A 23,334-nucleotide genomic window follows, 5' to 3' on the forward strand; every position below is an offset into this window, starting at 1 on the left:
TGGGGTGTGGTGTCTTGTGTGGCCTGTGGTGCGGGAATGGACAACTTACAATGGGTGGCTTGAATCGACGAAGGTTTACCCTCGCAGAAGACTGCCGTCGGTGTGACTAGTAGCACCTGGAATGGTCCCTTCCACCGTGGCTCCAGAGCAGCTTTGCGGGTGAAGTGCTTTACGAGCACCCAGTCGCCGGCGTGGAAGTCGTGGATGGCGTGGCCTATTGGTTCAGGCAGCGCCTCTCGTACTCGAGCATGGATGCTGCGCGCCACGTTGGACAAGCCTATGCAAAATCTCAAAAGCATGTCATCCATCACAGGCAAATCAAGGGTGGACATGTCCGTCGGAGCTGAGACGGGCAAGCTCATAGGTCGTCCCATCAATATTTCGTGGGGGGAAAGGCCCGTAATGTGACCAGGGGTGGAACGGATGCTCATCAATGCAAGCGGGAGAGCTTCCGGCCACTTCAAGCCTGTATCTGCGCAAAGTTTCGCTAGTTTATTTTTTAAAGTCTTATTTGTTCGTTCCACAAGTCCCGATGATTGTGGGTGGTAAACGCAATGAACGCCTTCAGGATGCCCGTGACCACCTTCGCCGTGAAATGGCCCCCTTGATCTGAAGAAATTATCTGGGGAATGCCATATCTGCATATAAAATCCCGCACGAGACGCTTCACTACTGTCGGGGCATCGGACTTGACACATGGGTAGGCCTCAACCCATTTTGTGAACGTATCTACGATCACCAACACGTAGCGACATGATATGCTTGGTTCCAATTCCGTGAAATCGAACTCGATATTTGCGAACGGCCCGATCGGCGGGGGACAACCCCCGTCGTGTGCATGTCTTGGTGGCGCCCCTCTATTATGTTGCTGGCAGACCACACACACGATCGGCACACTTCGGATGCAATTCGTGTCAGTCCTGGTGCTGCCCAAGTATAGTTTATCTGTCCCATCACCCCCCTCTGGCACACATGACCATTTTGATGTGCCATGCGTGCCAGCCAAGGCAGTAAGGCCTGGGGTGCTATAGGTTTCTCATCAATGGCCCATATCTCCCCTGGCCCGGGGCGTATCGCCCCTCGTTTGATCCAGTCCTCGTGTTCGGCCGTTGGCGCAGCGTTTTGCAAATTTATGATATCGTCCTTAGTTGGTGTGGCAGGTGGCCCTACAGTCGGTATATCGACGATCTGTGCAGGTGTCCCCTTCGCTCGTGTCACCATCGGCATGTTGCGTCCTATCTGTTGGTTGGCGGCCTTTCCTGCCACCTCATCCGCCCTTGCATTACCCCGGGCAACGTCAGTGTCCGCCCTTTGGTGGCCATGACATTTTATCACCGCGACAGCGCGGGGAAGCAAAATGCTTTGGAGTAGCCCTTCCACCAACGTGCCATTCTTTATCACGGAACCTGCAGATGTGAGGAAACCTCTCATCTTCCAAATTGCTCCTTTGTCGTGGACTACCCCGTGAGCGTAGGCCGAATCTGTGTAAATGTTGACGGCAAGGCCTTCCGCCAAGGTGCAAGCTCTGGTCAAGGCGCACAGCTCCGCCTGCTGTGCGGAAAATGTAGGTGGAAGATGCCCGCTTTCTACCGTCTCGCTATCTGAGCACACAGCGTACCCGGATAACAGAAAGCCGTCCCAGGCACGTCTAGCTGATCCATCGACATAATATGTACAATCGGGGTAGTCCAGGGGATTGTCTTTTAAATCTGCTCGCACTGTGGAGACTAGCTGTATGATGTCGGCGCACACATGGGGTTCACCCTCCTCATGGGTGGGCATCAGTAAGGCTGGGTTGAGTGTCGTGCAACGTTCAATCGTGACGTTGGCCGCTGTGATCAGTGCGGACTCGTATTGCATTAATCTGGTGTTAGACAAGTGTTGTGTGTTTCACTGTAGTAACAATGAAGTAACGCAATGTGGTACCCGTAACGTTACTGGGTGTCCCATGACAATGTCCGCTGTTCTTTCTACTGCGTACCTGGCCGCGGCCATGGCCTGCAGGCACACCGGAAATCCTTGTTCGACCGGGTTCAGCTTTTTACTAAAGTAGGCCACCGGTCGCTCCTTTTCCCCATGGGTCTGTGTCAAGACGGACTGGGCGAAACCCCCCACTGCGTGAGTGTAGAGGGTGAATGGTTTTGCATAATCTGGGAGTCCTAATGACGGTGCCGTGACCAACGCCTTCTTAAGACCCACAAAACATCGCTTCAAATCATCCGTCCATTCCAATTTTTCCGGGGCACTTGATTTGGTAGCCTCGTACAGAGGTTTAGCCAGCAGCGCAAAATCAAGTATCCAAGTGCGACAGTATCCCGTCATACCTAGGAAGCGCAGCATTTGCCGTTGTGTGCGTGGGCGTGGCATCTCCATGATAGCGGTCACCCGTCTGGCATTCAATTCCTGTTTTCCGTGTGAAATGGCATGACCCAAGTAATTTACGACCTTCCGCACAAATTGGAGTTTAGGCCTGCCTACTTTGTGGCCTTTGGCCGCCAAGGCCTTTAATAGGGCCATAGAATCCCTTTCGCAGGCTTCCCTTGAAGGGGAGCAAATCAACAAATCGTCAATGTATTGCAACAACACTGACCCTCCCTTCGATTCCACATCCGCCAGGTCGCGGTGCAGCGCCCGGGAAAACAGAGTGGGGCTGTCTGAAAACCCCTGAGGTAGTACTGTCCAAATATACTGTCACCCCCTATGGGTGAAAGCGAACAAATATTGTGACTCGGCTGCGATGGGCACAGAGAAAAACGCAGAACAAAGGTCAATAACTGTGAAGTATGTTGCGTCCGGTGGAATTGACATCAAAAGGGTCTCTGCATTCGGCACTAGTGGGTGTATGCCTTGTATCACCTTGTTCACCTCCCTTAAATCCTGTACAAACCTCCATTTATCTTTCGTCGGCTTTTTTACTGGCAGAATTGGTGTATTGCATGGGCTGTTAGTTTCCACGATAATTTTCTGCTCCACCAGGGATTGAATTACTGGTGCTATGCCTACGTCGGCCTCGGGACGTAGCTTATACTGTTTCATGTTTGGCAAGCGCATCCCCGGCTGCACTGATATCACTAAAGGTTTGGCGTCTCGCATCCGTCCAACCTCATCGTCCCACCGAGGCTATAAGTCGACCGGCACCTCCGCCAGGAGGTAGTCTGACTCACCCGGGTCCGTAAGCACCGCCCGCATGGCATAGTTGCCCTTAGGGGGCAACTCTGCCTCTTCAAACACTCCATCCCTCTGTTGTTTCTTAATATCAATCGAGTACCCTTCACCATTATTGATCTGTCTCACAGTCCAGTGGCCCCTCTTAAACCAATAACAATGTAAGGGAGTTTCCTGTAATCGCCCCACCATCCAACCTACACTTTCCGGCGGCCACCCCTTGGCAGTAGTGAGGGTAACATGGGCGGCCGCTCCTGCGGGGTATTGGGTCAACGCACGCTGACCTGCGGATAGGGCTACCTCAATACCTATCCCCTCGTGGCCGATCCATATCCGTGATAAGTGTAGAGACGTGCGCTTGCCCAGCTCTTCCTTAACCTTCTCTCGGTAATCTTCGTCCTCGCCCTTTGCGTCGTAATAAGCCGTGCAGTGGGGTGGATTATCCTTTAGGTGTTTTATCGAAATTTTGTGCAGTTGTAGCCACTCTCGCACAACTGGGCTGTCCAAACACACAGAATCTATGACATGTGTCTAAGTAGCCAGAGCCCCTTCGTCCAAGCACCACCAATATGCGGTGGGGCCAGGACGAGACAATGCCATCATCAACGAGTCGTGTTTAGATTCCGCGACATCCACGAAAACTCCCTGCTCTGTACATGAAATTTGACAGCCCAATCGGCACAGCAAATCCCGTCCCAGCAAATTTGTCGGGGTGGTAGTGGTCATCAAGAAAGCATGTTTAGCCTCTAGCGGGCCGCATGTCACTCGCACTTCCTCCGAAATAGGAAGCGCTTGGGGTAAGCCCGAAACGCCCATTATTTGAACGTTCCTTTTCATGTGGCGCAAGGATGGCAGTTGCCCCTCGTTAATTGTACTGCGGGTCGCCCCCGTATCGACGAGGAAATTTAATTGTTGTCCGTCCACGTCCAGAGTCAAGGTCGGTTCCTCTGCCAGCGTCATAGTCAAGAGGGTGACACTCCTTGGGCGGCCCGCTGGCATCCCGTCAATAGGCCGCGCGATGGCCCTGGGGCGGAAACCCCTTATGAGCACTTGGGCAGTCGCGTCTCCAGTGTCCCAATTGCTTGCAATGGAAGCACGGTTCCTGCGGAAACGGCGGGGCGGAGGGCACGGGTCGCCCCTCTACGCCACTCCGTCCGCCCAGCCATCGGTTTGGCGGCCCCCACTGTGACTGGTTTACTTGTTGCCATTGTGGCTGGCCCTGAGGCGGGGCCCCGGTTCCCCTAGTTCCACCCTGTGTCCAATGATTGGGGGGTGGTCCATGGTTTTGAAAAGGGGGCCTTGGTGGGTGCCAATTTTGGGGAGGGGGCCCTTGTACGGTCCAAATTTGAGGGTTTTGAGGAGGAGGGAGAGGAGGTGGGGGTTGCGTCCATTGTGTAGGAATTTTCTGTCTAGCCTTATCCATGTCGAATTGTCCATTATCATCGACATAACCATCACACCAGTCTTCCCCATCACAAATCCACTCTCCATTGGGATGATCGCCTCTATAAGTGGGCCATTATCCGGGGGTTTGTCGTGCGCAGGGGTTATGGGCATCCCGGACAGGCCCCCACTTTTGGCACTGATCGCGTATGTGGCTCAGACTCCGATCTCCCCCTTTATTTTGATTAAATTGAGCCCGTTTTTCCTGGACTAGCATTTGCAGTACTTCCTCTTTAATGTCCTTCTTTTCCTCCAAAGAGGAGCCCGGGCATTGTTCCAATTTGTCACATAAATCGTTGGTTGGCATTCCCTTCCAGCCGAAAAGGACGGAGTGTACTTGTTTCTTCAATGTCGGCCGGAGCCCCTCTATCAGATATTGGTTTACCAATGGTTGGGGTAGTCCTGCCAATTGGATCGGACCCAGTCCTCCCCAACACGCGATGGCCCTTTCCAACCTCTCCCGGTAACCCCCAATTGATTCTCCTGCCTTTTGTTTTATGGCCCCGATCTTTCCCCAATCCGGACCTCCTGCTGGCAACAGCGCCAGCTCAATGGACTCTAGCAACCGGGCCTTTAGATTCCTCCATTGCTCTGGTGTTATCTGAGCTCCTCCTGCCACCCTTGGATCTTCCGGCGGCCACTGTGCTCTTTGCTTAGCCTTATCCCATACCTTGGGTGGGAGCACAGAAGCCCCCAGATGGGTTATATCTCGATAGTCACAAGTGCCATGCTCGCAATTTATCCAATTTGCCATGGTTGGTACTATCTGCCGTGGGTCCTCAATAAGCAGATTTTGATCCCTTTCCCGCATTACCGTTAAAGCGGATTCTTTCCATGGTACTCTTTCTCGAACCCCATTACCTTGAGCATCGACTCCAATAACTTGTATGGGACACAAATTTGTTCTTTCTGTTATTTCCAGACATCCCTTCGATGGGGGGTATAGACTATGCATTCCGGTGGTAATTTGGGGGGTCTCATTCCCACCATGACCTACTAGTGGGGGGTATAGCCCTTCCTGTCCCATTGGTGGCGGAAACCCTGCGATGTCAGTCCCGTCATTCCCTTGTTGTATGAACGGGTTACCCGGGCTCAGATGGTGCCGCTGGGGTAGCTGGGGGGCGATGGTAGCGGGGTTGCAGGGAGGAGGTGGCAGGGGCGCTGAAGGGGAAGGTAGAGCCTGAAACCTCGGGACAGAGCTCAGGTCTAGGGCGGGGGCAGGTGGGTTGGTAGCTACCTCCCCTACCGCGGGGCCTGGATCTTCAACGAGCGGCATCAGTCGCGCGTTGGCCTGCCTCTCTAATTCCTTAACCGCTTTATCCTGCATTTTATTCGCCTGCTTCCTCAGGCCCTTGAGTTTTGATACCTCACCGGCCAGGCTGGCCTGTGTTGACCTTGCCTGTCGCTTCAACGCTTCTTCCTTCCACCAACTAAAGACTTTCCAATAGTCAGGCAGGAAGTGTTTCTTTTCCTGTTATAACTTATCTAATGCCCCATACAACGCGTCCAATTTCTCCAGCGTGAAAGACCCTTCTTCGGGCCATGGTTCACCTAGGTCCTTAGTCAGCGCAGCCCATCCCTTCCCTGGTCTCGCAGCGTCATAACCATGCCTTCTAAACATAAAATGTGCTGGGGTATTTCTGAGAGGCTCCCCCGCCTTCACAGATTTATTACCCATCCTAGGAAAATTTGGTTTATCGACGTTGCCTTATTCCCAAGAGGTTCGCCCGCCTGCATGAGTTACAGCCGTCTAGTCTCACTTTTCCCTCCGTACGCTAACTGGACCTTACCTTCCGGGCGTCCTACGCCCTTATAACGCTTCTAACCTTACTTACGATTCCAGTCTATTTCCTATCCTCGCTCGCCCTCTTGAGGCACCTTATTCCCCTCCCGTAACATTACCCTGACGAGTCCATAAACAGTCAGTTGCTCCGGGACCCAAGCGGTCCTTACTTAAATTTAGGTTCGTGGATCAGGCTTGAGCAGGGAACGGAACAAACGGCACCCAAGCAAGAGAGTGGGTTACAATTTGGACTGACCCCCAGGCTATAAAGGAAAAACAAAAGAAAAACCAAAGCTCACCTGACCCGGATCAATTGCCAGCTGGTTTCACCACTCACTTGCCTGGGACCGCGTCCTGGACTGCCGGACTGATCCCACCGCTGCCACCAGTTGTCGGATTGGAGACTTAGGACTCGGGACTCAGAGAAGGAACAACTGATATATTTATTAGACACGTCACACAGGCTGTGGAAAGCACGATGTCGAGCAGAAGCTCACAAAAGGATCATCTTTTCAACAAGATGCTCTGAAATAACTTGATCAAACTATACTTTATATAGGGAATATACGGGTGTGGTTTAGCTCACGAGACAAGAGAAAGAGTGGGCTCATCGGTCCCCCACCATCAGTCCCATTCTATTATTTAGTTACTTTGAGGAAGTTCATCCAAAGCCACTCATGGGTAAGCCTTGATAAGAGTATGGTCAGCAGCTATGTGATAAACATGTTGACAGTTCTTGGTTGGGAAAGCACAAGGGAGTAAGTGTGTTGACATAGAGGAAATTGGTAAGGTCTGTGGGAGGCTGACAAGGTTGTAGCTGCAACCGAGGCCATGGCAAAAGGGGAACAGTTAGATTTCCACAGAGGTAGGGATTATATCACCACAGGGCCGAAGCTTTATAAAACATGTAAACTCCTTATAAGGATATATATCAGGCTTTCAAAGGATAACAAAGGAATAAAAGTATAAAAAGTATAAAGAGGATACTGCAAGTAATCACAACAAAACATAATGGGTTATACTTGTATATAGCAATTCGCAAAGCAAAACATCATTGGTTATACTTGGTAATCAGTCAAACAGAAAAAGAGCATACAGGGGGAGGGGGATTGCAGGTCCCCCCCCCCACACACGCACGCACGCACACACACACACACACACACACACACACACACACACACACACACACGTGCATGGGTCGTAATTTGCGCATACACATGTACGATTATGGTTTATGAACATACACAGTATCCAACATACACATGTTTGGCTTCGGTTTTGCTTTTGCTTTGCCATGTTTTGTTCTGCGCGACATCATATTCTGTGTTTTGTATGCACACATATTATTTTTTTGTGTTATATACATATCCACAAATGTTTTGCACATGTCGTATTGTATACACACGTTATATGTGACATGTTGTACAGTGGTATGTTGTGTACACGCGTCTTGTGCATGACATATTGCACATATTTTGTGTGTGCACACACACACACACATGTACATATGTGCGCACATACACACACGCACGTACATACGTACACACACACACACGCACATACAACACACACACATACGTACGCACATACACCACACACACATACATACGCACATACACCACACACATACATACACGCGCACACACACATACATACGCACACACACACACACACACACACATACACACACACACACGCACACGCACAGACACAAACAAGGAACGATCAGATTTGCTGCTTCCTCACAGCTGTCATCTTCCGCCAGTGTCTTCCTACTCTACGTCATCATCAGTGAAATAAACACGATCATTGCACAAAATCTCTTCCTAATAACGTGATAAATCCGTGATAATAATCAGGTCCCCGCGAACACGTAGTACATGTCATCTTACCTCTCCCGCTGAACCAACTTGAGAAATGCACGAAAACTTCCCAGCAGTGATGTAAACTGGGAGGAGTTTCTTTGGTGACATCATTGATAATGTGATGACGCAACCTCGCAAACCAAAATGTGACCTTCCGTGTAGACTTCACCTTCGCAGCACGTGATGTATTCTACATTCTCACGTTAATTACAGTTTTTCAACACATTTCTCCACTCAAGCAATTATAGTTACTTTAATTATAGCTTTCGGCTGTATTTTTCAACTTAAGTACATTTTCTTGCGATGTAATTGAACGACTGAGCGGACAGGAGATTTTAACCCTTTAATAACGCATTCTGAGTCCAATCGTCCATTTTCATAAAATAAACGATTTGATTGTCCCAACCATCAATCCGATCTATCAATGTCATCACATCGATGTTCGAGTTCAGAAAGTTTCCTTGGAGAAGGAGCGGAGCTCCGTAGGCAGAACGATATTCAAAATGTGTTTCAGGTGCAACGGTCAAGAACCAACATGGAGAAAGTGGACAAAATAAATTGGAAACACCAGAGTACATGGGTCGTACAATGTGTCTGCAAGGTCCATCACAGGAGAACCCACGAAAGAGCTAGACATGTTGATTTAGTTGACTCCTTCCCCAATCGTGTTGAATATCATGTTGAACTGATCAGGATCTCATCCAATGTTCTGTGCATGAATCCCCTACAGTTTTGTATGCAGTGCATTCAGAAAGTATTCAGACCCCTTCACTTTTTTCACATTTTCTTATGTTGCAGCCTTATGCTGAAATCGTTTAAATTCATTTTTTTCCTCATCAATCTACACTCAATACCCCATAATGACAAAGAGAAAACAGGATTTTAGAAAGTTTTGCAAATTCATTTAAAAAAACAATTGAAATATCACATTGACATAGTGTATTCATTCCCTTTGCTATGACACTTGAAATTTAGCTCAGGTGCCTCCCATTTCTCGTGATCATCTTTGAGATGTTTCAACACCTTGATTGGAGTCCACCTGTGGTAAATTCATTGATTGGACATGATTTGGAAAGGTACACACCTGTCTATATAAGGTCTCACAGCTGACAATGCATATCAGAGCAAAAACCAAGCCATGAGGTCGAAGGAACTGCCTGCAGAGCTCAGAGACAGGATTGTGTCGAGGCACAGATTTGGGGAAGCCGACAAAAAAACCTCTGCTGCATTGAGGGTTCCCAAGAGCACAGTGGCCTCCATAATTCTTAAATGGAAGAAGTTTGGAACAACCAGGACTCTTCCTAGAGCTGGCCGCCCAGCAAACTGAGCAATCGGGGGAGAAGGACCTTGGTAAGAGAGGTGACCAATAACCCGATGGTCACTCTGGCTAAGCTCGAGATCCTGTGTGGAGATTGGAGAAACTTTCAGAAGGACAACCATCACTGCAACACTCCACCGATCTGGGCTTTATGGCAGAGTGGCCAGACGGAAGCCTCTCCTCAGTGAAAGACAATCACACAATCCTGTCTCTGAGCTCTGCAGGCAGTTCCTTCGACCTCATGGCTTGGTTTTTGCTCTGATATGCATTGTCAGCTGTGAGACCTTATATAGACAGGTGTGTGCCTTTCCAAATCATGTCCAATCAATTGAATTTACCACAGGTGGACTCCAATCAAGGTGTAGAAACATCTCAAAGATGATCAAGAGAAATGGGAGGCACCTGAGCTAAATTTCAAGTGTCATAGCAAAGGGTCTGAATACTTATGTCAATGTGATATTTCAGTTTTTTATTTTTAATAAATTTGCAAAACTTTCTAAAATCCTGTTTGCTCTTTGTCATTATGGGGTATTGAGTGTAGATTGATGAGGGAAAAAATGATGTGAAAGTGAAGGGGTCTGAATACTTTCTGAATGCATTGTATAACTTCCAAACTTCTCAGATAGCTCACGTATAACATCCAAACTTCCCAGATAGCTCGCCAAAACATCCAAACGTCCCAGATAGCTTGCCTATAACATCCAAACTTCCCAGATAGCTTGACCATAACATCCAAACTTCCCAGATAACTCTGCCCAGAACATCTGCCCAACTCACCACACCCAGAACCTCTGGTGAGACTGTTTAAAATAAATGGCTGGTGACTCCTCACTCATCGACAAATGTCATGACTGGCATTACAAGGGAGGCCTAAAATTTTGGGTGAAAAACACATCCCCAATTATTTACCTTTAAAATAATGGCAAAATATACCTGCATTTCTGAAACGCACAAATTTAGGAGGTTGAAATACTGGTCTGTGACATAGCAGCATTATTTCGGATATATAAATCACTCATCAGCAATGTATCTACATTTTAGCCTTTATTTTTAATTAAATTTCACATCAATTTTCAAAACATGCACCAAATAACATGTTTCAGAGTGATGCGTAAGTAATCTTTACATATGCCGTTTACACTTGAAGATGTAATAACATTTTGGTAAAAATATACATCCAAGGAAAGCATAGGCTGTGGCAATGATTGAGAATATTTGTGTAACAACAGAGAGTTTTCCTTGAGTGCTGAAGTACGCCGGCACAAAGCAGAAGCACAAGAGGAAGAAAGCAATCATGCTGAAAGAGATAAATTTCGCTTCATTTGCAGCTGAGGGCATTTTGCCAGCTTTCGATGCCAATCCTAAACAGATTGAGGCAAGAAGTGCAATCTGAAGCAAACCACACACTGCCCAAGCAGGAGCTGCTCCAGCACATTCCAAAATGATGGTTCCAGGGCTTGTGGATGTGTTACGAAAGGGCCGAGGAGGGCCTATGATGACCCATGAAACAGAATAGATTAGTGATAGTAAAAACAGTATTTTTGACAAATGTTTTGTGACCAGGAATAATCCACCATGTGAAACAGTTTCTGAAAAAAAAGCCATGAATCAATGAGAACAAGAAGAAAAAGACAAAATGTTACAATCCCCATGGTTTTAGTAATTTTGCTGTATGAAGATAAAGTCTGGCACTCGGCCATCCTTGGTCGGATTAGAAAACAAAATCTTCTGTATATGTTTACTCTCATATATTGTCTTTGTGCCATGTTTGAACAAAATCGCACCATGCATGTCGAGAAATGGTTGGGGATACTTTTAAGTAACAAAATTACAACCAGTCGGCCATCTTGGATCTGATCTCGGAAACAAATGACGAGCACATGTAAGCCACCCTTCATTATCTTTGTGCCAAGTTTGAACAACATTGGCAAATTAATGTCCGAGAAATGTTTGAGGACGTGGTCAATATCGGGTTTTTTACAACTAAAATTGCAGCTAGTCTACCCATCTTTTATCAGATCGCAAAATAAAGTGAGGTGCACGTACATGCATACATGTATTGTCTTTGTGCCAAGTAGGAACAACATCGGCCCATACATCTCTGAGATATGGTTGCAGACGCACGCATGCATGCACTGATGGACGGATGGAGAGACCCAATCCAAGAGACTAAGTCCTACGGGAGCGAATAATGTTGAAGGCAAATTGGGGTAATACCTGGCATGCAAGTGTTTTAGCCTCATTTTAGGGTGTGAATCTGAATAAATTGCACGCCAGACTCAATGTTTACATTTTCAGCCTCTAAAATGAAAAACAAAATGGCTGTCATTTGAAAATGATAATTGGTACGATTTTGGTCCTTAGTTTACTGATTCTCTTGAATTTCCTCAACTGCTCTGTCCCCTTAATTACAGAATGTTGTCACAAAAGATATCGCCACTACAGAGATTGAGGAGTTACTACTGTGAGCTAGACAACTAGGACAAGACAAATTATCTGAGTTTGTAAAAACACGCCTCCCTGCTGGCCATCCAGAAGTGGTTACATGTCTTGATCTCAATGATCCATTAACCTTGAATAAGCCTCCAACATTTGCATCACTCTATGATGTACCACAGCCGACCCAAACCAAGGGGACACAGAAAGTGATCAAGGTTGACAGAAACATTCTGCAAAGGCTAATCACTGCATATAAAGCTAAGCGTCCGGTTAACCTAGAGAAGATCCTTAAACATGAACTGATGCCCGTTGCAGTGCCACTTGCATCAACAGATGCAGTTTACATTCAGCTAACAAATCCATCTTCACTGCTGTCCTAACCAAGGATCTGGTTACTCCACCTTCTGTGATATTGCCTGGAACCACTGTATTGGTGATAGATTGACAAGCATTGGTGATGGTTTTAGGCAAAACACATGATGTGACTATATTTGGTGCCTACGTGGATGTGTTTGTGAAGTCTGTACTGAATATGGGTGCAAGATTCGCCCGAATTGATGTCACATTTGATAATTACCAACAGCATTCCATCAAAGACGGTACCAGGAAGAAACAACCCAAGGGCTTTAGACCAATACGACATGTCGTGACAGATTCCTCCGTTCCGTTACCCAGTAACTGGTCAAGCTTTATCTTGTTAGGTGAGAACAAACATGACCTATCAGAGATACTAACCAAACAGTTAATGCTTCAATCTCCTGAGAAGAAGATACTTGTAGTGGTTGGAGGTCTCCGAGGTATTACTGGTGTTAAGTCGTCTGATCGAGAATTGGATGTGTCTGCACTACAAGAAAACCACGAAGAGGCAGATACGTGTTTGGACCCTATTGTGAACAGTGAAGCGGACCCTATTGTGGTGTCATCACGCGATACGGATATTCTAATGTGGCTAATAGCACGTACACTATAACAAAATGAATTCTACCCAGCTATGGATGAAGTCGGGTACATCCAAGTAGCCAAGGTACATTCTAATTCATGAAGTTCACCAGAGGCTACCCAAGAAAGTTGTTGACACATTGTTGGCATTCCATGTCATCACTGGCTGTGACAGTGTGTCGCAACTGTTGGGACAGAGCAAGACGACAGCTTGGAAAGTATTCCAGGAACAACATCAATTGCTTCATGGTCTAGGTATGGGGAAGTTAAAACACGTTACTGCCTCATCTGCTGAAACATTAATATGCTGGATTTATGGTGTCACTGATGTTGATGTATGTGACAAGGCCAGTGTCCATTTGTTCAACAAATGTTTATCCCAGGAGTCAATGTCACTGACAATTGAAGCTGTACATCTCCATATCCACCATGCACATTACCAGACTATGGTATGGATCTAAGAAGGCATCTGCACTCAGCTACTCCAACAAGTATCCAACTCTTCTTGGACCGTATCTGGAGATCGCTTGATACCAGAGATGACGAGGCAACCACCAATCCCTGCAGCTTGCTTGGAAATTACATTGTGTGGCGGGATGGCCAGGGCAGAGAACTCTGCCCAGAAAGAGGAGAGAACGAGAGAACCCCACTTGAGGAAGGAGGACTACGAGAGACCTGGTTACAAAGAAGAAGATGCCTTGTTGTTCAGAGAGGAGAGCACAAAAGCCTGTGTGGAAGGAGGCCTTGCTTACAGGATAGAGGGGCCCACGAGACCTGGTGGAGGAGATGGATCATCGCTCGTATTCCATACCAAGCACCATGTTCATTGTGCTCGCTTTGGCTTCAGAGAGATATCGTCCCACACCTCGTTCCTGAAGCGATCTATTTTGAGCCTGTGCTCACCCTACGCATCAGAGAAGGGAAGTCTCATTTTGCATGAGTTTGTTGTTTTGTTTTGTTTGTTTTGTTGCACAAGTGTGATCTGCGGTGCCTAGTGGGTTGAGAATTGTTTTATTTCCAATCATAGGTGAGGGCGAGGCTACCGGAAGTAAGCTGTAACACGTGCCCTTTTGTGGTTTGTTTTCAACGTATCCAATCACGTGACTGTTGTCGCGAAGGGTGCACTAACCGGAAGTTACGTAGTTCCGCGGGCGCCTATTGCACATATAAGTTTGAATATTTCCATTTACCTCATTGTGTCCATTTGACTCACATGGTTCGTTCCGTTTTTGTTTATAGCGAGTAGTGTCTTGTTACCCTCTTCCCTATTTACTTTATAAATAAACCCTTTAAAAGGTATTGTTGAGGCTCAGCAACAACAACAACAACATCAACAACAACAACTCCCGCGGTTGAGATTCAACAAACAACAACTCGGGTCTGGGGCGGAAGTGCCTTTTTTTCTCTATTTCTGTCGTTTTGCGTGTGAGTGTGCAAGCCGCCATTTTTCTCCGTTTGTATTTTCCTTTGAGTATTCACTCATTCTGCGGGTGTGAACACTTGGTAGTGGTACGTTATTATCCGACTGTGAAATGCCTCTTTGTAACGTTTTAATCATTGACATTCTTCGTGGTTGTTTATTTGCAATTTGTTGCTTGATAGTACCTTACTGCTTGTATGAATAGGCACCCGCGGAACTACGTAACTTCCGGTTAGTGCACCCTTCGCGACAACAGTCACGTGATTGGATACGTTGAAAACAAACCACAAAAGGGCACGTGTTACAGCCGGAAATTATGGAAACGGTGTCGGTTATTTGATCATAACTCGCTTACTTCTTGTCTGATCTTTAAAATTTTAACTTTCCGACAAGCTAGAAGTAATTCTCTTTCTAACAATATAAAGTTTTATGAAAAATAATACGAAATGTTTGTATAGCCGCCTTCTACTACGTAACTTCCGGTTAGTGCACCCTTCGCGACAACAGTCACGTGATTGGATACGTTGAAAACAAACCACAAAAGGGCACGTTTTACAGCTTACTTCCGGTAGTCTCGCCCTCATCCATTAATATATTTTCTGGATGATTTCTTCATTCCAGAATAAAATGGCATTCTTTGGCAAGGTTGTCATCACGTTCTTGTTCATATGCCCGCCGGCATGGTACAGGTCACCAAGCGTCTGTACAGGTAAGAAACGTGTTTCAGCTATCTATTTCCGTATCCGTGTGTCACCATTATTTCGGCCCAATTGAAGCTCCTAACATTCGTGGATTCCAACAGTAAAGTTAGAATTAATTAAATAAAGGCAGTGAAATAAAAGTTAGTTTGGCCCATCTTTCGAGTCTAACTCGGTGCTGAGGTTCCTGTTTTAACGGGAGCTTCAGACATGACAATACTTTATGACTCAGGTCCACGGATTATGGAGAACACCGAGTGCTGATTGTGTCTCTAGTCGAGATGTGCCGTTAGGAGAGAACATCTTCAATAGCAAAAGCAAGGCCAAAATGGTGGCCATCTTTGAATCCAAGATGGCTGCCATAAAATATTATATGCATACATCTTCATTAGACCTGATGGCTATTTTAAAAAATGGATTTGAGCACCAAATATAAGAGTATGGATCACAAAATCTTCATATGGATCACAAAATCGTGCCAAACATCATTTTCAAATGATGGCCATTTTGTTTTTCATTTTAGAGGCTGAAAGTGTGAAAATTGAGCCCGGCACACATTATTTATTCAGATTCAGCACCCTAAAAGCAGGCTAAAACACTTGCATTGCAAGCATTACCCCAATTTCCCTCCGACATTGTTTATTGAAAAAGGAACCAGACTAATCAATATCAACAACTATTGATTGGAATTTGGATTTTCCATTACAATGAGAAGTAATATGGTACGTCATCATGACTTACCAATTCCGTGGATTAGTAAACCAATAGTTTTTTGAATCACACAAACAATGGTAATCGAAAGAACAGTTGAGGCCAAGGCCTCTCGGACCCGACATTGTAGATCATCTGGATGGCCCAAAAAGGCCAGACTGGACATGAAACATCCCCCGATCATTACTAGCAATGGGGTGTTCATGTTGCTACTTGTTCTAACTGCAGGCAGCTCTCGATGAATAAACAACAGCAGTTCGACACATATGGTTAAAACAAGGCCAAGGATGCAAAAAGAGAGCAAAGTCAGTGCTAGTGGATGAGAGAATGACAAGAAATCCTCAAGCATCGCAGAACACTTGTCTTCATTTTTTTTCGACCAAAATTCATCATCACAATGAAAACACGCAGGAGAATCTGGAGAATGACAGTAACAAAAGAATAACACAATTGCCACCTTAACCCTTAAGCCCACACTGGGCTTGCTGAAAAACACGAGGCCCATCAAGTGAAAGAAGTTCAAGATAAGCATGCACGGAGGAAAGTGAGAAAGCAAATTAAGACTGCAGGCTCATCCGTTGATCATGTTTGTCGAGGCTGCAATCACAGATTCAATGCCAAAATCGGACAGATAATCACCAGAGAACACACAAAGGAATGCATTTGCATCTTTGTATTCCTTTGAATCATTTATGCAACGAAATACATTTATTTTTTACTTGAAATTAATGAACATACCATGTCACTTCAGCAAAGGACTTCTGCGACTCCATGGGACTGGCTCAATCTGTGAACTTTCCAGCCTGAATTTCTCCCAATGGCAAACCTTCCCTTCTGGACTTGGTGAGGACAAGATTTCCTGCAAATGTCTTCTGCTCTTCCTCTGCTCCAATTGGTTCATCTGATCATGTGCTTGTGAAAGTCAACATCTCTGGCTATTCTCAGAGAGCTGCCTCAATGCTGGCAGGTCTGGCATTTCACTCAAGCAGATTGGCCGGGACTGTGAGCAGCCATCACAGCTCGGGGCTGGTCTCCAATATCTACTGCCCCTGATGTTACCTCAGCCTGGGAATACTTCCACAGAAACCTGCTTTCTCATGCACCGATTCATCCCATCTCGTCTTCAATTATCCCACCCTTCTTCTCACCCATGGTACACTGAATCCTGTGGTGAGGCAGTTTCTCTGAAAAAAACTTTCCTTCTTTTCCTGGAAGGCTAATCCAACCGAAGGTAATCTCAGTACATTCCAAAAAGTCCACACCAAGTGTGTGTCAACTCTCAGGACAGCCAGAAAACAACACCTGTCCAACCTCAAGAATTTACTTTGAAAACTTGTTTTCCTCCTCTAAAACCTGATGGCACCTTGTTTGGTCTATCTCTAGTGTATGCTCCCCTTTCATTCCTTCCCTCTCTTCAAATGGCACCACAGTCGACTCCGCTCATGAGAAGGTTGAATGCCTCAAATCTGAGTTTGCTTTCAAATCTTGTGTCACCAACCCCACATTCTCGGTACTCATCCATCCTTCCCTGTAATACCTAACTGATCCTAGACTCTGTCTTTTGCCGCTGAGAAGGTAGAGAAGGTTCTTTCAACCCTCAACTCTAACTCTACTCCTGGATCAGACGGCATCAGCTCAAGTGTCCTAAAAATCTGCTTTGCTGCTCTTGCACATCCTATCTCTGCCATTTTCACCCTATGATTTTCGATAGGTCATCTTCCATCTGCTTGGAAATCCGCCAACATCACTGCATTACAAAAAAGACATGAGATCAGGGCCGTCTCACTGGACATGTATCTTGCTTTTGATAGTCTGGCATCCTGCCTTACTCTACAAACTCTCTGCCGATGGTATCGAAGGTCGCCACTACACATAGATTACTGACTTTTTTGTATACTGAATCGAGGCTCGTGAAAGAACTGACATTTACTTCACAAACAAATCAACCAGACAAACAAAATATATAAAAAGAGGGAGCGGAACACAAGAGAAGGGGAAGCACACAAACACTTGAGAGCACACAACATTTAAGAGCAGGGAGATGTGTGGGAGGGAGAGGGCTTGGGGGGAGGAGGCGTGGGAAGGGGGGGGGGGGGGGTGGGAGAGTATAAAACACAAGGACTTCCAGGACAGAAGTTGGTATTTCAAAAAGTGGAATTGGGGTGAAATTATCGGGGATATAAAAGATCAAGGTTTTGGATGGGGGAAGATAAGAATTTGGTGGTGAACAGCTGTTTTAAAGACCTGGAGGGTGGAGTGGGATTGAAGAGAGTGAGGGAGTTTGTTCCAGAGGCGGGAGAAAAGAGGAATGAAGGAGTGAAGGTGAGCAGAGAGTCTTGATTTTGGCAGTTTAACTATAAGAGGGTTGCAGGCAGATCTTGTGCGACCTGAAGGAATATTTGCGGGACAGAGCCCAGAGAGAGCTGAGGGGGGGCAAGGCCAGAGAGGAGTCGGTAGAAGACGGAAAGACCACCAACCTGCCTGCGGTGAGTGAGTGAGAGGCCCTTGGAGTTAGCTTCATCGCGGGAGATTCCAATGATTCTGAATGCTTTGCTTTCAACAGCGTGAAGATGAGCTAGGTGTGAGGCAGGAGCACCAGCCCAGAGGGGAGAGCAGTATTCCATTGAGCTGCGGATGAAAGCCTTGTACGTGATGAGGAGCTCAGGTGTGCCAAGGAAGGACTTCGCACGACTGAGGATGCCCAGTCGGCGACTGGCTTTGGAGGCCAGATTTGAAATGTGGTTTTCCCAGGAAAGATCATGGCAGATAGTGAGACCCAAAAGTTTGAGTGACAGAACTTCTTGGAGAGGATTATTCAGAAAGTAGATGGGAGGGTTGTCCAGTCGGTCTTTTCGGAGAGACATCGTAAGAGTGTGAGATTTGTCAGGTTTGAAAGACATGTTCCACTTGTTTGCCCAGTCTGTGATTTTGTCCAGGTCTGCAGAGAGTGAGGAGGCTGCAGACTGCCGATCTGAGGGATGAAGAATGGAGCGACAGAGAGTAGAGTCATCAGCAAAGAGATAGAGAGGATTTTCAAGAGAGTCGGAGAGATCATTGATGAAGACCAGAAAAAGCACAGGGCCTTGGGGAACTCCAGCCTGAACAGGAAGAGGAGATAAGAGAAACCCATTCAGGGCCACACGTTGACTATGACTAGAGAGGAAGTCCGCCAGCCATGCGTGGAGATTTCCATGGATACCAACAGAGGAGAGTTTGGTGAGCAGAGCGGGGTGCCAGACCGTATCGAAGGCACGTGATATGTCAAGGGAGACAGCTCTAATTTCCTGTTTGGCATTGAGGACCTCCATCCATTGCTGAGAAAGCAGTAGCAGCATGTCCAGAGTAGAGTGACCAGGTCTGAAACCAAATTGATGATCAGAGATCAAGCCATTGGAGAAGAGGAAAGATTTCATATCTGAAGCAATGATGGATTCCATGACTTTACTGATAATTGAGAAAAGGCTGATTGGTCTGTAGTTGCTGGAATCTGTTTTTGCACCTTTTTTGTGCAAAGCGATGATGTTGGCAGATTTCCAAGCAGATGGCAGATGACCTTGAGCAAAAGAGAGTGTGAAGAGAACAGAGAGAGGGAGTGAAAGAGCGGAAGAACAAGCTTTTAGGACCCGTGGGCTGATGCCGTCAGGTCCAGTTGCAGAATCAGAGTCGAGGGTTGACAGAAACTTTTCCACCTTGTCAGGAGGAAAGGACACAGAGTCCAGGAGCAGCTGGGTACGACTGGGTACGGTGGGTACAGAGAGGGATGGGTTTGGGACACAAGATTTAGAGGCAAACACAGAGTTGAGGCATTCAGCTTTTTCATGCACGGAGTCAGCCGTGTGGCCGTTTGAGGTGAGGGAGGGGATGGAGGGGGAACAAACACCAGAAACAGATTTGACCAGACGCCACCAGGATTTGGAAGAGGGAGACAGATAAGAGAGTTCTGTCCTGAGAACGGAGAGATATTGTTTCCTGGCTCTCCTGAGGGTGGACACACACTTGTTTCGGGCTTTGTGAAAGGAAATGAGATTTCCTTCCGTTGGATTTGCTTTCCAGGAGACGAAAGCAAGTTGTTTCTGGGCAATAGCCTCACCACAAGAATCCGTGTACCATGGACGGGAGGAAGGGTATGACAACTGAAGACGAGATGGGATAAATCTGTGCATGAGAGAGAGCAGTTTACTTTGGAAGAATTCCCAGGATGAGTTGATGTCAGAGGTGGTAGAGATGGGAGACCAGTCCAGATGATTGATGGCTGCTTGAAGACCATGCCAGTTGGCCTGAGTGAAATGCCAGACTCGTTGACGCTGAGGAGGCTCTCTGAGAATGGTCAGAGAGATGTCCACTTTAACAAGCACATGATCAGATCAGCCGATTGGAGCAGAAGAAGAGCAGCAGACATTTTCAGGGAAGTTAGTCATAACCAAGTCCAGAAGAGAAGATGCTCCATTGATTGAGATCCGGGTCGGGAAATTTACAGATTGTGTCAGTCCCAGTGAGTCACAGAAGTCCTTTGCTGAAGAGCCATGGCTGGTGAGAGAGGTACCCACACCCAGCCAACTGGCATGGTGACAATTGAAATCACCACATATGAGGAAGAGAGAGTTGGGATGAGTAGATAGAAGTTGGTCCATATTCTCAGACAGCGAGATGTAGATGGAGTCATCACTGTTTGGTGGACGGTACAACACACATATGAACAAAAGGTGGGAGGGAAGGGGAAGCCGTAGCCAAAGGTATTCCTGGGGGTGAGGTGGAGAGAGGGCAGTGCAGGGCGAGTGAGGAAGAGAGTTTTTAATAACGATAGCAACCCCCCCTCCGGGACGAGGCTCAGGTTCAGGACGAGGCTCTGGACTCTGGAGCTCAGGCTCTGGACGAGGCCCAGACTTCCTCTACTCTCGTAGCCCAATCCAAAACCATGATCCTATCTACCCTCGTTAACTCCCCCTCACCCACACCACACCCACACCCCAATCCACCCACTTCCAAATTTCCAGTTTTCCCTCCTTTGAGTTTCTTTTTGTATCCATCTTGTCCACCCCACGCGTCCTCTCCTTCCCCCTCCCGTCACTCCCCACGCCCATTGTTGTCCCCCTCCCTCTGTATTGGCCTTTGTCTCTGTTGTTTGTGTACCCACACGGAGGGAATGGACGCTTCTCCTTTTAGTATTCGACTAGCGAGATACCCATGCTACTCACAAGTGGGAGCCCAAAATCTCAAAAAAACTTTTTCTGATCTGTTTAGATAACTTTCAGATAGATCGTTTCAGATAACTCATTTTCACATTAATGATCCCCACTGTGTATTTTGCAAGAATTAGTTCGTGATTGTGTGCTGGAACCCTGGAAATTCCCAATTCCAATATCTTGACCTATGGACCTAGTGCCCATACAGGGGGCACTGCGTCATTATCACAGCCACACCCCAGAAATTATACAAGTAGCATGCACATGCACAACAAAATTGAAGAATTAAATACCGGTAGTCTTCTTTTGATTACTTATTTCTTTCTTAGGAGAAATTCTCTCACGGAACTTACTATAGCACCTTTCTGAATCCTGTTCCTTTTAAACTCCAAAGTTGATAATCCATGCCCAGTCATGATCTTTTTTTTTTAATACAGAATCTAGACTCGTGTAAGAGCTAACACATTATATTAAGCATGAAAACGTGCACAGACACATAAAACATACAATGAGGGAAGCGGGAGACAAGAGGGGGGGGGGGGGGGGGGAGCAGACAAGCACAACAACAGCAGAGAAAGGAGAAAAAAGGACGTCGGTAGATCTGTGGAAGGGAGGGGGCTGGGGGAGGAGGGATGGGGGGAGGAGATGAAACACGATATAAAGCAAATGAACACTACTAGGAATTTCAGGAAAGAAGTTGGAGATTGAAAGAGGCGGATTTGGGGTGTTTTGACCGGGGTAGAAAAGATCAAGGTTTTGGATGGGGGAAGATAAGATATGGTGGTGAACAGCTGTTTTAAAGACCTGGAGGGAGGAGAGGGATTCAAGAGAGTGTGGGAGTTTGTTCCAGAGGCAGGAGAAAATAGGAATGAAAGAGTGAAGGTGAGCGGAGAGTCTTGATTTTGGCAGTTTCACCAGAAGAGGGTTGCTGGCAGATCTTGTGCGTCCTGCAGGAATATTTGAGGGGCAGAGCATCGACAGAGCTGGGGGAGCAAGGCCAGAGAGGTGTCGGTAGAAGACAGAAAGACCACCAACCTGCCTGTGGTGAAAGAGTGAAATGCCCTCAGAATCAGCTTCATCGTGGGAGATACCGAAGATTCTGAAAGCTTTGGTTTCTCCAGCGTGAAGCTGAGCTAGGTGTGAGGCAGGAGCACCAGCCCAGAGGGGGAGAGCAGTATTCCATTGAGCTGCGGATGAAAGCTTTGTATGTGGTGAGGAGCTCAGAAGTGCCCAGAAAGGGCTTTGCATGATGGAGGATGCCCAGTCGGCGACTGGCTTTGGAGGCCAGCTTGGAAATGTGGATTTCCCAGGAAATATCATTGCAGATAGTGAGACCCAAAAGCCTGAGTGACAGAACTTCTTAAAGATGATTGTTCAGAAAGCAGATGGGAGGGTTGTCCAGTCGGTCTTTTCGGAGAGACATCGTGAGAGTGTGAGATTTGTCAGGATTGAAAGACATGTTCCACTTGTTTGACCAGTTTGTGGTGTTATCCAGGTCTGCAGAGAGTGAGGAGACTGCAGACTGCCGATCTGATGAATAAGATATGGAGCGGCAGAGAGTGGAGTCATCAGCAAAGAGATAGAGAGGATTTTTCAGAGAGTCGGAGAGATCATTAATGAATACCAAAAAAAGCACAGGGCCCAGAACACTGCCTTGAGGAAGTCCAGCCTGGACAAGAAGGGTATATGAGAGAATTCCATTCAGGGCCACATGTGGACTGCGACCATAGAGGAAGTCCGCAAGCCATGCTTGGAGGTTTCCATGTATACCATAGGAAGAGAGTTTGGTGAGCAGAGCGGGGTGCCAGACCATATCGAAGGCCTGAGATATGTCAAGGGAGATAGCTCTGATTTCCTGTTTGGTGTTTACAGAGGTCTGATTTCCTTTACAGAGGACTTCCATCTATTGTTGAGACAGCAGAAGCAACATGTACAGAGTGGAGTGACCTAGTCTGAATCCAAATTGATTATCAGAGATCAAGCCGACAAGCCATTGGAGAAGAGGAAGGAGTTAATTACAGAAGCGATGATGGATTCCATGACCTTGATGATGATTGAGAGCAGGCTGATTGTAGTTGCAAGGATCTGTTTTTGCACCTTTTTTGTGTAAAGCGGTAATGTCGGCTGATTTCCAAGCAGATGGCAGATGACCTTGAGCAAAAGAGAGGGTGAAGAGAACAGAGAGAGGGTGAGATAGAGCGGAAGAGCAGGATTTTAGGACCTGTGGGCTGATGCCGTCTGGTCCAGTTGCAGAATCAGAGTCGAGGTTTGACAAAAACTTCTCCACCTTGTCAGGAGAGAAGGCCACAGAGTCCAGGAGCATCTGGGTTCGACTGGGTAAGGTGGGTACAGAGAGAGATGGGTTTGGGA

Source organism: Myxine glutinosa, chromosome 1 (assembly GCF_964187855.1).
Source record: "Myxine glutinosa chromosome 1, kmMyxGlut1.1, whole genome shotgun sequence".
Classification (NCBI taxonomy): Eukaryota; Metazoa; Chordata; class Myxini; order Myxiniformes; family Myxinidae; genus Myxine; species Myxine glutinosa.